Source organism: Chlorocebus sabaeus, chromosome 20 (assembly GCF_047675955.1).
Source record: "Chlorocebus sabaeus isolate Y175 chromosome 20, mChlSab1.0.hap1, whole genome shotgun sequence".
In the NCBI taxonomy this organism is placed as follows: domain Eukaryota; kingdom Metazoa; phylum Chordata; class Mammalia; order Primates; family Cercopithecidae; genus Chlorocebus; species Chlorocebus sabaeus.
In genome coordinates this window covers 127,532,315-127,550,107 of record NC_132923.1, presented here as the reverse complement: position 1 = coordinate 127,550,107, position 17,793 = coordinate 127,532,315, and the positions used below count along the sequence as shown (strand labels likewise).

Below are 17,793 nucleotides of genomic sequence, written 5' to 3'. Positions count from 1 at the left end.
TCAAACTTTGTAATCTCACAGTTCAGCTGGGTTCCAAGCTCTAGACAGCTGGCCTCGGGCCAGGCACTGTTTCCTCTTTACAGTGAGGGTGACACTAGTACCCCCTTCACTGTATTGGGTTATGGTAAAGACGCAATAACTACGGTAGCCCCGCTATTTGTTTCGACTTCCCCAGAAAGGCTAACTCCTCACGGTTTTCAATGGACACTACACAGCGAGGGGTGGGGAATGCAAGAAAATGTTGCTCTCAAAACAACAATGTCTTTGAAATCTTCCCTGTCCCAAGTGACTGCTCTGTTCGGGGAAGGGGCAGGAACATTCCTTGGACGAGATAGAGCCACAGGACAAGTCCTCAGAGGCTGGGACCTGTTCAGGGAGCACCCCTGCGGATGCCAGGTGCCCGCGCCCTCAGGTTCTCGAGGTCCGAGGCCCCCGTCCCCGTGGACACAGAAACGTGCGGGGCTGAAACAGCGCTGCAGGAGGCTCCCTGGACCCCCTGGCGGCCGCCCACCTGTCCCCGCTGGGCACTTCAGAGGAAGCCGGCGAGGCCTTGCTCGGGATTACTGGGACAACCCCACTCTCCGAGAAGATTTCTGCTTCTCGTAAGACCCCCGCCCCCACTCCAGCCTCCCGCGGCTGCAACCCAGGCCCTGCGCCACGCGTTTCCCAAAGACGCCTCCGGAGGGACCGGAGCTTCGGGCTGGCAACACCAAGGCGGTGGCTCGGCAGAGGGCGGCGGACTAAGGGGGCGCAGGGGGCGGCAGAGCGAGCGTCGGGCTGACGCGCCCCGCGCCCCGCGCCCCAGGCCTTCCAAGCAGTGCTGAGTGGTCCGTGCGCCCGAGGCCGGGGGCGGGGCGGGGCGGGGCGGGGACGGGGACGGCCCCACCCACCGGCGCTTTTCTTTTTTTCACTTTAAAGCCGTCGGTTGATTTTTCTCCTCCGCACAGAAGTCGCGCTCGGGCAGCCTGCGCGCTCGCAGCAGGAACCAGGCTCCAGGCGCCGGCGCCGGGGCCGCGGGGAGGAGGCGACTTCGCTCCCTGCGGCGGGCGCGGCCCGGGCGCCCGAGCCTCCTCGGCCTTGGAGAGCAGCGGCGGCGGCGGCACCCCGGGCGCGGTAGGCGGCGCGGGGCACCTGGGACCCGATGGGTGGGCGTCCGGCCCGGGCGGGGGCGGACGCGGGGATCGCGGCGCTGGGGGACCGAGTGGGTGGTGCGGGGCCGGGCGCGGGGGAGCGGGTGGGGTACGGGATGGGGACTCGGGGCGCGGCTCCTCCCGCGGTGGCTTCGGGAGCGCCTCCCTCGCCGCGGATCCAGGGAAAGGGGCCCGGGCCCGCTCCTCGCTGCCGCCGCTGCAGGGCAGGGGGTCCCGGGGCGAGGCCCGGCGGCGGTCTCAGGGCGCGGGGACCGTCGCAACGAGTTGCGGTCCCGAGGAGGGGCCGGGGCGCTCCGGGGCAGTCGACCCGTCCCCTCCTTAGCCCGGGGGCAGCGGGACCCCGCTGGGCTGAGTTAGTTTCGCTTTTCCCGCCAGTCCGAGTCGGGATTGGCGGCGCGGCCCGGTCCCCCGTCAGGGTGCCCCCACCCTCCCGCAGCACCTCCCCCAGGGAGCCTGCCGGGGACACCCGAGCGCCGCCCTCCCCGCCGCCCCGGAGCCGCCACAGCTTCTCCCAGCAGCGGAGGGAGAGCCGGAGAGTTGTCAGGAAATCGATTAAATCAGAAAAACAAGGGCGGCCTGGGCCCGCGGGAGGACTCGCGGATGGGTCACCGTCCCCGGGCGTGTGCGGGGCTCGTGGCGTCCAGGTTCCGGTGAGGGGTGAGGACGGGACAGGACGGCCCCCAGGGGAGGGTGCGAGTCTGCAGGAAGAGCGGGTGTCTCTGAGAGTGCATCTGCGTGTGTGTTTGTGCGTGTCCTTGTGAATATGTACCTGCGTATGAGTGTATTTGTGTGTTCATGTGAGTGTGTGTGTGCCTCTAAGTGCATCTGTGTATGTATGCGTCTCTGTGTGTCTGAGTGAGTCTGTGTCTGTCAATGTGTGCCTGAGACTCTGAGTGATTGTGTGTGTGTCTCTGAGTGTGTCTCTGTGTATTTGTGTGTGCCTGTGTATGTCTGTGTGTGTCTTTGTGAGTGTGTGTGAGTTGTGTATATGTCTTTGGCTGTGTGTCTCTGCAAGTTTGTGTCTCTGTGTGTTTGTGTGTCTGTCTTTGCAAATGTGTGTCTGTGTCTTTGTGTGTGTGTGTCGTTGTGTGTCTTTGTGTGTGTGTGTGCCTTTGTGTGTGTCTCTGTGTGTCTTTGTGTGTCCACACGTGTGTCTCTGTGAGTGTCTCTGTGTCTGTGTCTCTGAGTGTGTCTGTGTATGTGTGGGTGTCTGAGTGTGTGTGTGTGTGAGTGTGTCTGTGTGTGTGTGTGTCTCTGTGAGTGTGTGGGGACCATCCAGGAGGACCTCTGGTTCCTAGGTACTGCTTCTCGTGGTGATTTCTTTGCTTGGTTCTGGATAGCTGGGCGTGCTGGCCACAGACACCTCACTAGACAAGCCCTGCTGGTGCCCCCGAGGAGAGCGCAGGCTCTTCCTCTCTCCATTTCTCTGAAAATGAACTACACAGTTTGGGGGTGAGTTGGCAGGGGCTGCTTCCTGAGTGAGTAATATTTAATTAAACACTCCAGTCTGTAGCATCAGAAACTGGTCATGAGTTGAGTTTTAACAGGTGTTCATGGTAAAAGCGCCATCCCTGGTGACTAAGGTTTGGTGTCCTTGGAAGAATTTTCTTGTTGTGGGGGTCTGGGCCCACAACTTCATTTCTCATTGTGGGGTGTGAGGAAAACAGCAAGCAAGGAAGGGGATGAGGGCCTCTCCCTTCTGCCCTGCCCCCTCCTCAGACCCCCCTCCCAGTGGTGGAAAGCCCTGGGCTAAGCATGAGCGGCACAGGTGGTGGTCTCTCCCCACTGAGGAATTTTGGAGTCAGAGAAGCCCTGTCTTACTGTCTAGGCCAACCTGCCCTTTCCCGGCAGAGGCCCAGAGAGGGTGGTTCACTTACCCAGATTGCACAGCCAGGGCTATGGACCAAGACTCCCCAGTCCTGAAACTGTTGCTGTTGGTTACTGTCCCCAGCACTGAGGTCATGGGCCAGGCACTTCATATCTCCCCAGCTGTGAAGTGATGGGCTGGATTAGATCATTTAAAGCACTCCTGCTCTCTTACAGCTGCTTTCCTTCTGCAGGGAGCACTTTACCCAGTAGATGGAGTGTGTGTGTGTGTGTGTGTGTGTGTGTGTGTGTGTGTGTTTGTGGGTTGGGAGGTGTGGAGTGGACTAAGGCAATCACTTTACAAGTCTTCCTTTTCCAGCCTGGCTACCACCGTAGCAGCAGAGAAAACAAAAGCAGTAGCACATTGGCCCCAGTGGCTCAGACAGCCCCGAGCAGGGATCAAACCCGGTGCCATGCCGGCTTCAGGGAGGCCAGGCCCTGGGAAGAATCAGTGGGTTTCAGGGCTCTTAGGAAGGAGTGGTCCTGCCTGGGGCCCTGGTGATGTCACTTTGGAGCTGGGTGAGGCTGTTTCTTGGGCTGCTCCAGTAAGGCTGGATCCACCCTTCAGTGGGTTCCTCTGGGCTGCTGCAAAAAACTCACCCCCTTGGAATCATCACAGATGTTTAATTTCTCCACCAGAGCTGGGGAATGGGGTGGGGTCCCAGCTCGTGGAAGCCAGCGCTGTCCTCCCACCCCCATGGTGTGTGCCGTGCTCCCTTCCTGCACCTGCCCCTCCTCCTGGTTGGATGGAAACTTGCCTGCAGATGCATTTTCAAATTTAGCAAAACCTCTGATTCTCATGGTGTTCATGAGTTCATCCGGGCATTTTGCATCAGTTCTTCTCAAGAAATAGGTTGTGGCTGGTGTGCATGATTCAGTTTATCTTTTTGTTCTGAAAAATTTTATCAGACGACAGCACAAGGTCAGGTGCAGGTGTGCCTCAGTCTGCCCAGGGGTGTGTTACCTTCTCCCCAACCCCCAACACTTGATCAACGACATTCAGACTCTAAGGCACTTTGATTTGGGACTTTCAGTGAGTGCTCTCCCCTCCCCCAGTTATCTGATAACATCTCCCCCAGTCTAAAGTTCCACTGGCAGCCAGGTGCCAGGCTCTGTGCTGCAGAGTGCTTTATGGACGTGACTTTGAGTCCTAAGCATAATAATAGTGGGAAATGGTTTCTTGGTTTCACGGTGCATGTGAGTGCTGGCTCTGACCTGAGTCCTTGACACGTTGACTCATGGGCTTCCTGAGGACCCTGGGAAGTGGGTTCTGCCTCCGTGTCCATTCTCCTGAGGCTTGGAATGGGCAGGTAACTTGGCTAAGGTCTCGCTGCAAGGGAATGGTGGAGCCAAAACTCGAATTCAGATTTGGCACCCGAATCCTTTGCCAGTACAGTTTGTCACTTCCACCACCTGAGCCTTTTCTTCAAGAAGTTTATACTCATTTTTTTAGTGAAATTTTTTGTTATTATGGAAAATATCAAACATACCAAAGTTAGAAGCAGAGTATAATGAGCCCCCAGGTTTCCTCACCTTGCATGCACACACATACTCACCTATGCACATACATACTTACGCTGGCAGAATACGCACACATGCGCAAACATATGCATGCACACTTACATATGCACACACATACATGCACACATACACACACACGCTGGATTATTTTGAAGCGAGTACAAGACGTCAGGTCATCCGTAGCTTCTTCCTAAGAAGCATTTAAAGGAAGCATCAAGTCTCAAAGAGGTTGACTGTTACTCTATGCAGGGCAAGAGTCAGGAGATGTACATCCATTCTGACTTGGACTTGAGGCTCCTTCCTTGCTTGGACAAAGGGAGGATGGCAAAACCCAACAGCTCATTGGGGGATCTGTCCTGCTGCCAACCCCCTGGAACCTTTGGGAAGCCGCCTGTTTGCTTTGTGTTTTAAAAGTTCTGTTCATTGCCCAACGTTAAAAATAAATGAGTCCAGCGGTCATGAGACAGACCACATCAACAACAGGCTTAGGCTCTCGGGGCCCTTCTTGGAGATGGGGAAGAGAATCCGCCAAGGCACAGCCCAGCCTTGCCCGCCACTGAGGTCCAGACCTTGTGCAACGCAGGCATGGGATTTGTGGCAGGGCTGGCTGTCAGGAGATGTGACTGTGAGAATGGTTTGTCAACAATTTCTGCATCTGACCTGAAACTGAGCCTGCCCCTCTTGAATTTACTGCGTAGGCGATGGGTGGAGGAGTCCAAGAGCCTCTGCCACCTTTGGGCGTCTCTTGGAAAACTAGGGAGCCATTGGGTGATTTGAGCGCAAGATGAAGAAAGTATTAGGATGCAAACCCCACCCTTGAGAAATGACTGCTGAGTAGGAATATAGGATTCCAGGGTTGGAAAAACCTACCTGTGACAAGGGCTGGACAGGTGCCCCAGTTGTGAACACCCCTTGCCAGACAGTCTGAGTGTGGCCGATCTGGTCACGCCCTTTCCAAGGTCAGAGTGAGGAGCTGCACTGCACTCCAAGAGAACCACTTGAGTTGTCTAACTGATACAAGCAGATACCAAGGGAGCATGTGTGGGAGTGGATATCAGGATGTGGAACCAACATGAAGTTGGATCCAACTGAATTTATGGATATGGACCCACTAAGCAGAGATTCTGCACTTAATGTTGTAGCTCAGGGAGTTAAGAAGAGATCCATTTGGTTGGTTGACTGGAACATGGATCAAAGGATGACCTGCTGTGAGTGAGTTCGAGCTGCTGGGTCTCCTTTGGTTTAATGTAGAGTAGGGATTCATAGGCTTAGGTTTCATATAGAGTTAGGGATTCAAAGGCTTAAGGACATTGGAATGCTGGAGTGGATGTATCACTTAAAAGCTACTCACCCACACTGGGAAGATTCAGAAGACAGATCTTTCACCAGTACGTTGAGAGAGAGATTTGTGAGGGGCCCCCACATCCCTGAAGAGCTCCGTGATCCAGCCCTTACAGTACAGTCACTCAAATGGAAAACTTAAATGCAACGGGAGTAATTGCATTTGGAGTGCAGGGGCCAAGTGGCAGTACTCAGCCATCCAAGGCAAGGTCATTGTGGTTACCTAATGGACTGCAGAGGCAAAGCTGCAATCAGAATAGTCTGACTTGTGTGGATCTATGGCATTGGATAGTTAATTGTAGTGTTCTTAGAAGTGAAATACACAGGAAACCTATGAAATTCTTACTTGATCTTACAAGTTACTTGATTCTTTGAAGTTTTCTATATAAGCAGAAACTTACAGGTCAAATGAAAAGAAGTCTTAACTTGAATAATTGAAACAGAAAAATAATTAAAACAAAAAATCACAGCCCTCAATCAGCTTCCCAGGCTTGAGCCAGTTTACACAATTAAGCCCCCCTGAATGAATGAATGAATGAATGAATGAATGAATGAATAAACGAATGAATTGGAGGCTGGGTCCCTTTGAAGAAGGACCTCAGTACACCACAGCAAGTTTATGCTATTAGTCTTCCTCCTAGCCTTCCCCCAAAGGGACATATGGCCTTTTACCAGGGTGAATATGCATTGAGAAAAGGGAAATAATTAGACTTTTCAGGGATAACTGGACGCTGAACTGATACTGATTCCAGGAAACCGAAAACATCACTGCGGCCCGCCAGTCAGAGAAGGGGCTTATGGAGGTCAGGTGATCAATGGAGTTTTAGCTTCAGTCCAACTTGTGGTGGCTCCAGTGGATCCCTGAACCGATCCTGGGGTTATTTCCTGGTTCCAGGTTTGTAATTGACATACTTAGCACCTAGCAGAATCCCCACACTGGTTCCGTAACTTGTGCAGGGAGGGCTATTATGGTGGGAAAGGTCAAAGGGAAACCGTTAGCGTTGCCTCTGCCTAGGAAAATAGTACATCAAAAGCAGCATTGCGTCCCTAGTGGAGCTGCAGAGATTAACGCCACCATCAAGGACTTGGAGGATGAAGGGGGTGGTGACCCCCACCACACCCCCATTCAACTCTCCGATTGGGCCGGCGCAGAAGACAGATGGACTTTGGAAACTGATAGTGGATTATTGTAAACTTAACCAAGTGGTGACTCCAAAAATTCACACATCTCTGGTCCCTGGTACTGCATGCAGCTGTTGATCTGGCAAATGCGTTTCTCTTTATACCTGTCCATAAGGCCCACCAGAAGCAGTTTGCATCCAGCTGGTAAGGCCAGCAATGCCCCTTGACGGTCTTGGCTCGTGGGTATATCAGCTCTCCAGCCCTATGTCACAGTTTACTTCACAGTCATCTTGATCACCTTTCCTTTCCACAGATATGCTAGGGCTGGACGCAGTAGCTCACTCCTGTAATCCTAGCACTCCTAGCACTTCAGGAGGCCAAGGCAGGAGGATCACTTGAGCTCAGGAGTTTGAGACCAGCCTGGGCAACATAGTGAGACATCATCTCTATAATTTTTTAATTTTTTTTTATTTTTTATCTTAGACAGAGTCTCACTTGATCTTGGTTCACTGCATCCTCTGCCTCCTGGGCTTAAGTGATTATCTTGCTTCAACCTCTCAAATAGCTGGGACTACAAGTGCGCACCACCACTCCCAGTCAATTTTTTTTTTTTTAAAGTAGAGATGGGGTTTCACCATCCCTACAAAAAAAAAAACTGTTCAAAAAATTACCGAGACATGATGGTGCATGCCTGTGGTCCCAGCTACTTGGGTGGCTGAGGTGGGAGGATCCCTTGAGCCTAGGAGGTCAAGACTTGCGGTGAGCAGTGATTGTGCTACTTTACTCCAACCTGGGCAACAGAGTGAGACCCTGTCTCCAAAAAAAAAAAAAAAAAAAAAAAAAGGTATCTTGCTGGTTCATTGCATTGATGTCATTATGCTTGATTGGACCTAGTGAACAAGAAGTAGCAACCACTCTGTACTGATTGGTGGGACATTTACATGTCAAGGGATGGGAAAGAAATTCGACAGAAATTTGGGGGCCTTCTCCCTTAGTGAAATTTCTCGGGGGCCAGTGGTGTCAGGCCTGTGAAGGTATCCCCTCTAAGGTGAAGAATAAGTTGTTACAGCTTTCCTCCTACAACCAAGAAAGAGGCACAATGCCTAGTGGGCCTATTTGGGTTTTAGAGACAACACATTCCTCATTTGGGTGTGTTACTCCAGCCCATTTGCTAAGTCACTCTAACGTGTCTAGTTTTGAGTGGGGCCCATCGCAGAAGACTGCAACAGGTCCAGGCTGCTGTGCAACCTGCTTTGCCACTTGGACCACCAGCGGATCCAGTGGTACTTGAGGTCAGTGGCAGACAGGGAGGCTGCTTAAAGCCTTTGGCAGGCCCCTGTAGATGAATCGCAGTACAGCCTTGGGATTTTAGAGCAAGGCCCTGCCGTCATCTGCAAATAACGTCATTCCTTTTGAGAGACAGCTCTTGGCCTAATACTGGGCCCTAGTAGAAACTTAATGTTTGACCATCAGCCACAAAGTTGCCATGTGACCTGAGCTGCCCATCATGAAATGGGTGTTGTCTGTGATCTGACCCACCAAACCATACATTGGGCATGTACGGCAGAACGCTCCCGTCAGGTGGAAGTGGTATATATGGGATCAGGTCTCAGCAGGTCCTGAAGGCACAAGTAAGTGACATAAGGAAGTGGTCCAAAGGCCCATGGTTCTTACTTTGCCCACTGCCTTCTCTCTCCAGCCTGTACCTGTGGTCTCCTGGGGAGTTCCCTATGATCAGTTGACAGTGGAAGAGAAGACTCAGCCTGGTTTACAGATGGCTACAGATGACTCTGCACTATATGCAGGCACCACCCAAAAGTGGACAGCTGCAGCACTGTAGCCCCTTGCTGGGACGTCTCTGAAGGACAGGGGTGAAGGGAAATCCTCCTGGGCAGAGATTCAGGCAGTGCACCTGCTTGTACACCTTGCTTGGAAGGAGAGATGGCCAGATGAGTGATTATATACTGATTCCTGGGCTGTGCCTGATGATTTGGCTGGATGGTCAGGGACTTGGGGACTTGGAAAGAATATGATTGGAAGATTGGTGACAAAGAAATCTGGTGGCCTGACATAGTGGCTCACACCTGTAATCCCAGCACTTTGGCAGGCCAAGGTGGGAGGATTGCTTGAGCCCAAGGAATTCGAGACCAGCCTGGGCATCATAGTGAGACACCCCGCCCCCCATTTCTAAAAAAAATTTAAAAATTAGCTGGGCATGGTAGCTCATGCCTGCAGTCCCAGCTACTTGGGAGGCTGAGGTGGGAGGATCACTTGAGCCTATGAGGTTGAGGCTGCAGTGAGCTGTGATTGCTCCGGCCTAGGCAACAGAATGAGACCCTGTATCGAAAAACCCAACCAAACAAAAAAGAAACTGGGGGAAGATGTATATGGATAGACCTCCTGAGTGGGCAGAGGACATGAGGTATGTGGGTAGGATGACCTACGTGGATTCTAGTCAGCCTCTTTCCTTAGCCACCCCGTCATCGCCTGATGGGCTCAGGGACAAAGTGGTCATGGTGGCAGAGATGGAGGTGATGCGTGGGCTCAGCAACATGGACAGCCCACTCACCAAAGCTGACCTGGCTATGGCTACCACTGGGTGCCAGTCTGCCAGCAGCAGAGACTAACACTGAGCTCCAATATGGCCCCATTCGCCAGGATGATCGCTGCACCTGGTCGAAGGCACATTGGACCACTTCTATTTTGGAAGGGGCAGCATTTTGTCCTTACTGGACCAGGCACTTATTCTGGATACAGATTCATCTTCCCTGCACACAGTGCTTCTGCCAAAGTCACCATCCATTGATCCACAGAACACCATACCCACTGTCATGCTGTCCACATAACACTGTTTCCAAGGAACTCACTTCACAACCAAAGAAGTGTGGCAATGGGCTCATGTGCATGGAATTGGCGGGTGAGCACGAGCCCACTGGTTTCACCTATCATGCTAAGTGGAACTATGACCTTGTTATTGCCTTTATTTGGAAATTAAGTATGACTTAAGATGCCAGTGGGTGCCTATGGGTGCCAGTTGATAAGGGGTAGACCTGTGATGATTGATTTTGGATGTCAACTTGACTAGATTAAGGAATGCCCAGATAGATGGCAAAGCATTGATTATTCTCTATGCTTCAGTACACACTGAGCCTGTCCCTTTTCTGCTGACAGGGAAACCCAGTGGTTTGACATTATGTAGAATGATCGGGCTGCCCCAGATGTGTCTGTGAGGGGTTTTTTTGGAGGACACTGGCAATTGAGTCACTCAACTGGGTGGGGAGGATCTGCCCTCCATGTGGGCAGGCACCATCCAGTCAGCAGGGGCCTGGATGAAACAAAAGGCTGGAGGAAGGGCGAATCCTGGCTCTCTGTCCCGGAGCTGGGACGCTCTTCTCCTGTGCTTGGATGTCAGAACTCCAGATTTTCTGGCCTTTAGACCCTGGGACTCGTACAAGTGGTCCCCGGGGTCTTTGACCTGGAACTGGGAATGACCGTGTTCCCCACCATCCCGAAGCAGCTGACTTGAAAGAAGGGCAGTAGAGTCTTTTGAAGTTGCAATTACAACGCCAGCTAGGTGACAGTACTTTGTAGGGCTGGGGCAGGGGTCTTCAAAAGGCTGTATGTACTCTGTATCAGCATCCAATATATGGTGCTGGTTTCTACCATAGCCAGGATTCACAGGTCCAGGAATCAAGGGGAGGAAATGGGAGTGGCACCGTGCATCATATCCCCTAGGGACCCACTAGCAAAATTTTTACTTCCTGTTCCTGTGACTTTATGCTCTGCTGGCTTGGAGGTCTTCGTTCCAGAGGGAGGAATGCTCCTCCCAGGAGACACAACAGTGATTCCATTGAACTGGGGGAAAGGCTGCCACCTGGCCACTTTGGGCTCCCTGTGCCTCTGGGTCAGCAGGCTGAGAGGGGAGTGATAGTGTTGGCTGTGGAAATTGATCTGGACTACCAAGGGGAAATTAATCTGGACTGCTCCACAATGGAGGTAAGGAAGAGTGTCTGGAGTACAGGATACTCCCTAGGGCATCTCTTAGTATTACCATGCCCTGTGATTAAGTCAATGGGAAATTACAAGGATACAATCCAGGCAGGACTGTGAATGACTCAGACCCTTCAGGAATGAATGTTTGGGTCACTCTGCCACTTAAAGAACCACAGCCAGCTGAGGTGCTTGTTGCAGACGAAAGGAACACAGAACAGGACAGAGGGAGGTAATTAAAATAAATACCAGCTCCAACCACGTGACCAGTTACAGAAACAAGGGCAGAATTGCCGGGAGTACTTCCTCCCTATTTTGTTCAGAATACGGTTGTATGCATTTATTTGTATATTAGGCAAGTATCTGTTTTCTTTCCTCTCTTACTCCTTATTCTTAGAACATGTGTTGAGTCTAGAGCAGTATTTAGGTATTAATTTTACATCATAGTATTTAAGTTATTGAGTATCAGAGGAGAGAGGAGTGAATGGCACTCAAGGACTCTACCCCCTCTCTGGAGAAGGGATTGATGTGTCTTTGGTATGTAGCATAGTAGTGTCATGATAAGTGGAACTAGGACCTTGATATTGTCCTTGGAGATTAAGTATGGTTTAAGGAGATGCCAATGGGTGCCTATGGGTGCCAGTTGATAAGGGGTGAACCTGTGATGATTGATTTCAGATATCAACTTGACTAGATTAAGGAATACCTGGATAGATAGTAAAGCATTGATTATTCTCAATGCTTCAGTATACACTGAGCCAATCCCTTTTCTGCGGAAAGGGAAACCCAGTGGTTTGGCATTGTGTAGAATGATCGGGCTACCCCAGGTGTGTCTGTGAGGGTGTTTTCGGCATTTGAGTCACTCGGCTGGGCAAGGAGGATCTGCCCTCCATGGGGGCAGGCACCGTCCAATCAGCTGGTGGCCTGGATGGAACGAAAAGCTGGAAGAAGGGCGAATCCTGGCTCTCTGTCCCAGAGGTGGGACGTCCTTCTTCTCCTGCAGTCGGATGTCACAACTCTGGGTTCTCTGGCCTTTAGACTCTGGGACTCATACCAGTGGTCCCCGGGGTCTTTGGCCTGGGGCTGAGAATGACCCCATTGGCTTCCCTGGTTCTGAGACCTTCAGACTTGGCTGAGCCACACTCCTGGCTCCCCTGGGTCTCCAGCTTACAGATGGCCTGTAGTGGGACTCAGCCTCCATAACCGAGCAAGCCAGTTCCTCTAACCCATCCCTTCTCATCTATCTCTCCCTCTCGATCCTACGGGTTTTGCGTCTCCGGAGAATCCTGGCTCATGCAGTTATGGGCTGGACCAGTTAAGAATCTGGTGGAGAGGAGGCTGGAGCTGGAAGCCCAGGGAGATGGCGGTTCATATCCCTGACCTGCCAGTTGGGATGGACGCTGGTGGCATCTCCAAGGTGGTGTGGGTAGGCTTCGGTAACTAGGTGAATGTGGGGTGTAGAGAAGGGTGAAGAACTGCAGATGCCTCGGGTTCCCAGCTAGTTTGGGGGTCATCGTGAATGATGACCTACAGGCTAGGGGAGTAGGTCCGAGGAGGTGCTTTGAACCTGTCCCAAGTCGAAGTGGTCCGAGTGGACATGTCTGGCAACTGGGCACAATGCTCAAGCAATCCTCCCACCTCAGCCCCCCTAGTAGCTGGGACTATCAGAGCACACCACCACCTCCAGCTAATTTTTAAATTTCTCATAGAGATGGGATCTCCCTATGTTGTCCAGGCTGGTCTCGAACTCCTGGGCTCAAGCAATCCTCCCAAAGTGCTAGGATTATGGGCATGAGCCACATGAGCTCACCCTCTGCCGCTTGGGTGCCACTGCCCTATCCTGGCTTAGAAAGCTCTGGCCATTCCCTAGGCTGCACCTGCCTCCTGCGCCCAGACCCATCTGGCATTGTCTTCCCTACAGGGGCCTCTCCCACCTCTCCCTCTCGCCCTTGTGGCCCATATGCCCCCTCAGGAGAGTCCCTCTCCGCCCTTGTAGCCTCAGTCACTGTCACCTGTATTCTGCTGACCCCATTTCACACTCTTCATGCTGCCTGTTCCCACCAGCTGGCCCACACCCCTCTCGCTTCCCTTTCCAAAACCGGGTCCCCTCACACCTCCCCTCTCCCCAGGGATGTCCCCTTCAGCAGGTAGCCCTGCCATCCATGGTCTACCCTGTCACACAGACACAGGCACCCTCAGCCGTGCCAGGGACAGCTGCTGTTGTGGGCAGCCCAGTGACCTGTGCGCTCCAGGAGGGCAGGACCCGGCCACGTGGCCGTTGTTCACTGCTGAGTCCCCAGTAGTTAGGTCCACGGTAGGTTCTTGGACACCTGTTGGATGAAGGAGTAACAGGAAGACCGGTGGCATAGTGGATCCTAGCAGGGTCTGGGAGAGCTTGATGTGGGCTCGGGGTATGGGTTCTGGGGGTGGGGACTCCCCATCACGGAGCTGGACTGCCAGGTGTTCTGTTCGCAGACGAGACTTCCTTCCATGCCCCCGTGGCAGGTCAGGAACTCTGAACAAGCCTCCATTCTCAGGAGCGGTTAGTGGACCACTTGTCATTCTTGCTTTCATTCAGACATTTGCCGAGCACCTACTATATGCAGCCAGTCTCCTGGGGCCGAGGATAAAAAGAATGAGGAAGCTTTCATTGTCTAGTGGGTGAGACAGGCCCATCTCTGCTGATGATAGCGCTCAGGGCATCAGAGGACACTGGTGGCGGGGGCGGCCAGGTTGGAAAGGCAGGAAGGGTGCTGGTGTGTGGCCGAAATGAGCGCAGAGAGGCAGGAGGGCCCACAGACCTGGAGACGTTTGTGCAACTGCAAGTAACGTGGGAGAGGGGTTCGTGCTTTAGGGAACGAAGACGCGTTGGGGACACAGCAGTGGTTTTTGAGAATCAGTCAGCAGGCTGGGTCCCAGGTGTGCTCCTACAGCGGGAGGGACCAGGACCTGGGGGCTCCTAGAGGGTGAGCCTTGCCCTTGATCCCTCAGGGCAGGGACTGAGGGCACCTCGGACGATTGCCTGTTGCCATCAATCACCTTCATTGTTTTGCGTGTGTCGAGGGATGGCTGAGCCCGGGGCCTTCCTAGCCACGTCCTACAGCAGTCGACTTTTTCGCTCTACGGTTTCCACCACGGAGGCCTTTGGAGCACAGCAGAGCTGGGGTGGGAGGGATACCAGTTTTCCTTTGTGATGCCCAGCCTGGAGGAGGTGGAGATGGATGGAGTGGAGGGGGCTGTGGGAGGTACATGGGCTGGGGTCCGTCTATAGTGGGGTTAGTGACAACAGCCACCAACCGGATGCGGCACATCTGAGCACGCTTCCGGGTGCTGTGCGTGCGTGAAGTCATTCATTCGTCATAGCGTCAGTGATACCTATAGGGCAGGTACTACCCATTTTACAGATGAAAAAAAACTAGGATGGCTCCGGGCCTCCCAGCCACCCAGGGGAAGAGCTGGGAGCTGAGCCCTAGCAACCTGGCTCCCAGTCTTACTCTTCACCACCATTCCCTGCCACAAAGAAGGAGCGAGGAAGAAATAAGCGATCCGAGAGACAGGTCAACAGAGCGGATGTCCCTGTGGCTGGGTAAATAGGATGCAGGGGCTGCTGAGAGTCAGAAGTGGTCCCAGGTACACGGGGATGGGTGTCTGAGCTAAACGGAGAGAAAGTCGAGTCAGCTGCAAGATGTTCTGGATATGCAGGTGTGCTCTGTGATATTGGCTAATTAGGGTGTCTTTTTTCTTTTGCTTTTGCTCTCTTATTTTCTTTGAGATAGAATCTCGCTCTGTCATTCAGGCTAGGGTGCAGTGGCACAGTCTCAGCTCGCCGTAGCCTCCACCTCCCAGGTTCCGGTGATTCTTCCACCCTAGCCTCCTCGGTAGCTGGGATTACAGGCACATGCCACCATGGCTAATTTTTGTATTTTTAGTAGAGACAGGGTTTCACTGTGTTGGCCAGGCTGGCCTCGAACTCCTGAGGTGATCTGCCCACCTCAGCCTCCCAAAGTGCTGGGACTACAGGCGTGAGCCACTGCGCCCAGCCGTCTTTTTTCAGTTGAGGTGAAATTCACATCGTATAAAACGAGGCATTTTAAAGTGAACAGTTCAGTGGCGTTTAGTACATTCACAGTGTTGTGCAGCTATCCCCTCTGTCTCGTTCCAAAACATCTTCATCCCCCCAGAGGGAAACCCCATCCACATTAGGCGTCACCTCCCATCCTCCCTCCCCAGTCCCTGGGAACCGATCTGTATTCTGACTCAACGGGTTTGACTCTGTGCTGGACAGTTCATATAAACAGAACCATACATTGCGTGGCCTTCTGCATCTGACTTCTGGCTAATTAAGTTTTGCACAGAAGATTGAAGCGTTTCCTAAGTGGAAGCTGGATTTCCCGTCCTGGCTCAGTCGTAGAGGCCACGTGAAGGTGGGATGGAAGAGTTGGATCCAAACAGCTTGTTAAGAGGTTGGCTGGGAAACACGACCACCTGTCTTTTTCTCCATATCCCTCGTCACCAGAGACTCAGCCACTATCCTCTTGGCAGCCAGTGATCTTGTTACTTATTTATATTTTTCCTCATTGATCTATTAAAAATGCCACCTGTTGTCAGTTCCCTTCTGAAGCCCATCAGCCGTTCCCATTGCTCTTACGGTGAACTTGCAAATCCGTGACGTGGTCTTTGGGGTGCATGTGGCCCCTCCTAGGCTTACCCCGTGCCACTCCCTCCTCGCCGTGGTCCACCTCAACTGTGATGCCAGAGGTATTCCCATGGGGACTGACCCTGAGGCTGGGGATCTGCAACTCATGGCGCTCCTCCTCCTGGGGGGCAGGAGCTGTTTCCAGGATTAGTTGCTGACAGGGTTGCAATTTGGTGCCACTTCCAAATCCTGTTAACCTGTCTGGGACCAGAACTTCAGCTTTAGCAAGTTGCTTTCTTAATTCCTTTCCTTCCGGTTTTCCAATGCATATCAGGCCCCGAAGGGGGTGGACTGTCTTTCATTTGACAGAGAGTGTGACAGAAGTGTGCTTAGGAGCTTCCTGCCTGTGCTCTTGGGGCAGTGATGCAGTTGCGCTGACTGGTGGCACCTAGCAAGGGGGCTGTTTGCCCTGGGCCCACCCTTGGCAGGGTCATGGGCACTCCAGCAGTAGGTTCTGCATAACCAGGGCCCCCTGGAGCCACAGTGCACTGACTGTGGGTTGGGGGACAGTTTGCAGAAAGGAGACGGGTGGGGTTGCCCCAGGCACAAGAGGAAACCTAAGCTGTCATCAGCTGAGGGGCCTTCGACTCCCAACAACTTGTTCCTGCCTCTTCCCTCCCATGCTGGGGCTGGCGTTTAGTTTAGGGTGTCTCAGATCCCATCTGCTGTGAGTGTGATCCTGCCCGAGATAGCCTTCACGTGTGTTGACTGAATGTGTGCCATGAGCCAGGCTCTATGCTTGCCACTATAGGTGGGTTTTTAACCCCTTAAACAATCCTGTGAGTTAGATGTGACCTCCCAGTTTATAGGTGAGAAAGAAGGACTTTTCTTTAGAGAGGTGTTCTGCATTGAAGGAGGTGGCATGGCTCCCCGGGTGCTGGAAGGTGGGCCTGTTTTTCTACTCTGACAGTGGAACGTGCCTGTCCTGTTGACTGGGCACCTGCTATTGCCAAGCACAGCTAGGGAGGTGTGTGATGCACCTCCGGGCCCCTGAGAGCCTGTGGCCCAGCAGGGGCATGCAGGAGACATGAGCTCCCTGCCAGGAGCTGAGCTGGCACCAGGTCTGCGTGGGTACAGAGGGCCTCCTGGGACTGTCAGGAGGGTTGGTTCTAGGCTGGGGGGTTCATGGTAGGGGACCAGGAGACTGGCTGCCATGAGGAGGACCGGGAGAAGGCTGCAGAGCTGTGTAGCAGGGAGGGCATCGAATGCCAGGCCCAGGGGTCATCAGTGGGCATGGAGTGTCCTTGCACTTCCACACCATTCACCTCCAAAGTTGTTCCTGAGATGTGCAGATAAGCTAGACTCCCCCTTCAGTTCCTTTGTGCTCCCCTGCAGAGAGAGAGAGAGAGAGAGAGAGAGTGTGTGTGTGTGTGTGTGTGTGTGTGTGTGTGTGTGTCAGGTTCTCTCTCTGTCACCCAGGCTGGAGTGCAGTGGTGCGGTCACAGCTTACTGCAGCCTCGAACTCCTGAGCTCAAGCAATCTTCCCACCTCAGCGTCCTGAGTAGCTAGGATTATAGGTACATGTCACAATAACTGGCTAATTTTTTAAAGTTTTTGTAGAGATTGGGTCTTGCCATGTTGCCCAGGCTCTCCCTTGCATTTAAAACGTGGTAATCAGGCTGGGCACAGTGGCTCACACCTGTAATCCCAGTACTGTGGGAGGCCGAGACGGGTGGATCACCCAAGGTCAGGAGTTCGAGACCAGCCCGACCAACATGGTGAAACCCCGCCTCTACTAAAAATACAAAAATTAACTGGGCATGGTGATGCAGGCCTGTAATCCCACTACTTGGGAGGCTGAAGCAGGAGAATTGCTTGAACCCGGGATATAGAGGTTGCAGTGAGCCAAGATCGTGTCATTGCACTCCAGCCTGGGCAATAGAGACTCTGTCTCAAATGAATAGGATAGGATAGGATAGGATAGGATAGAAGTAACTGGGGGCCCTGGCCAGTCTCCCTTGGGAGACCCAATTGAACCTCCTGGTCCTTTTGTTTGGCTGTTCCTGGGGCTCTTATCTGTCTTCTTGGGAGTTTGGCTATAGGTCTTGGGCTTCTGGCTGGGGTAATTTTGCCTGCTGCCCTGAAGCTCTCCTCAGGTGGCGGATG

General features: G+C 53.0%; 1 protein-coding gene across 3 annotated transcripts in view; it reads left to right on the top strand.

Moving 5' to 3' along the window:
• Window positions 1-925: 925 nt before the first annotated feature.
• SPSB1 (splA/ryanodine receptor domain and SOCS box containing 1) overlaps window positions 926-17,793 on the top strand; it is a 75,629-nt gene continuing 58,761 nt past the window's right edge. Inside the window, exon 1 of one of the 3 annotated variants that reach the window (XM_007980639.3) lies at window positions 926-1,113. The gene's annotated coding sequence lies outside the window, so the exon portion shown is untranslated. Of the gene's footprint in view, window positions 1,114-7,868; window positions 9,919-9,985; window positions 10,998-17,793 lie in introns of those variants that run through there. The other 2 variants (XM_073007856.1, XM_037985073.2) reach the window with 2 other exon arrangements.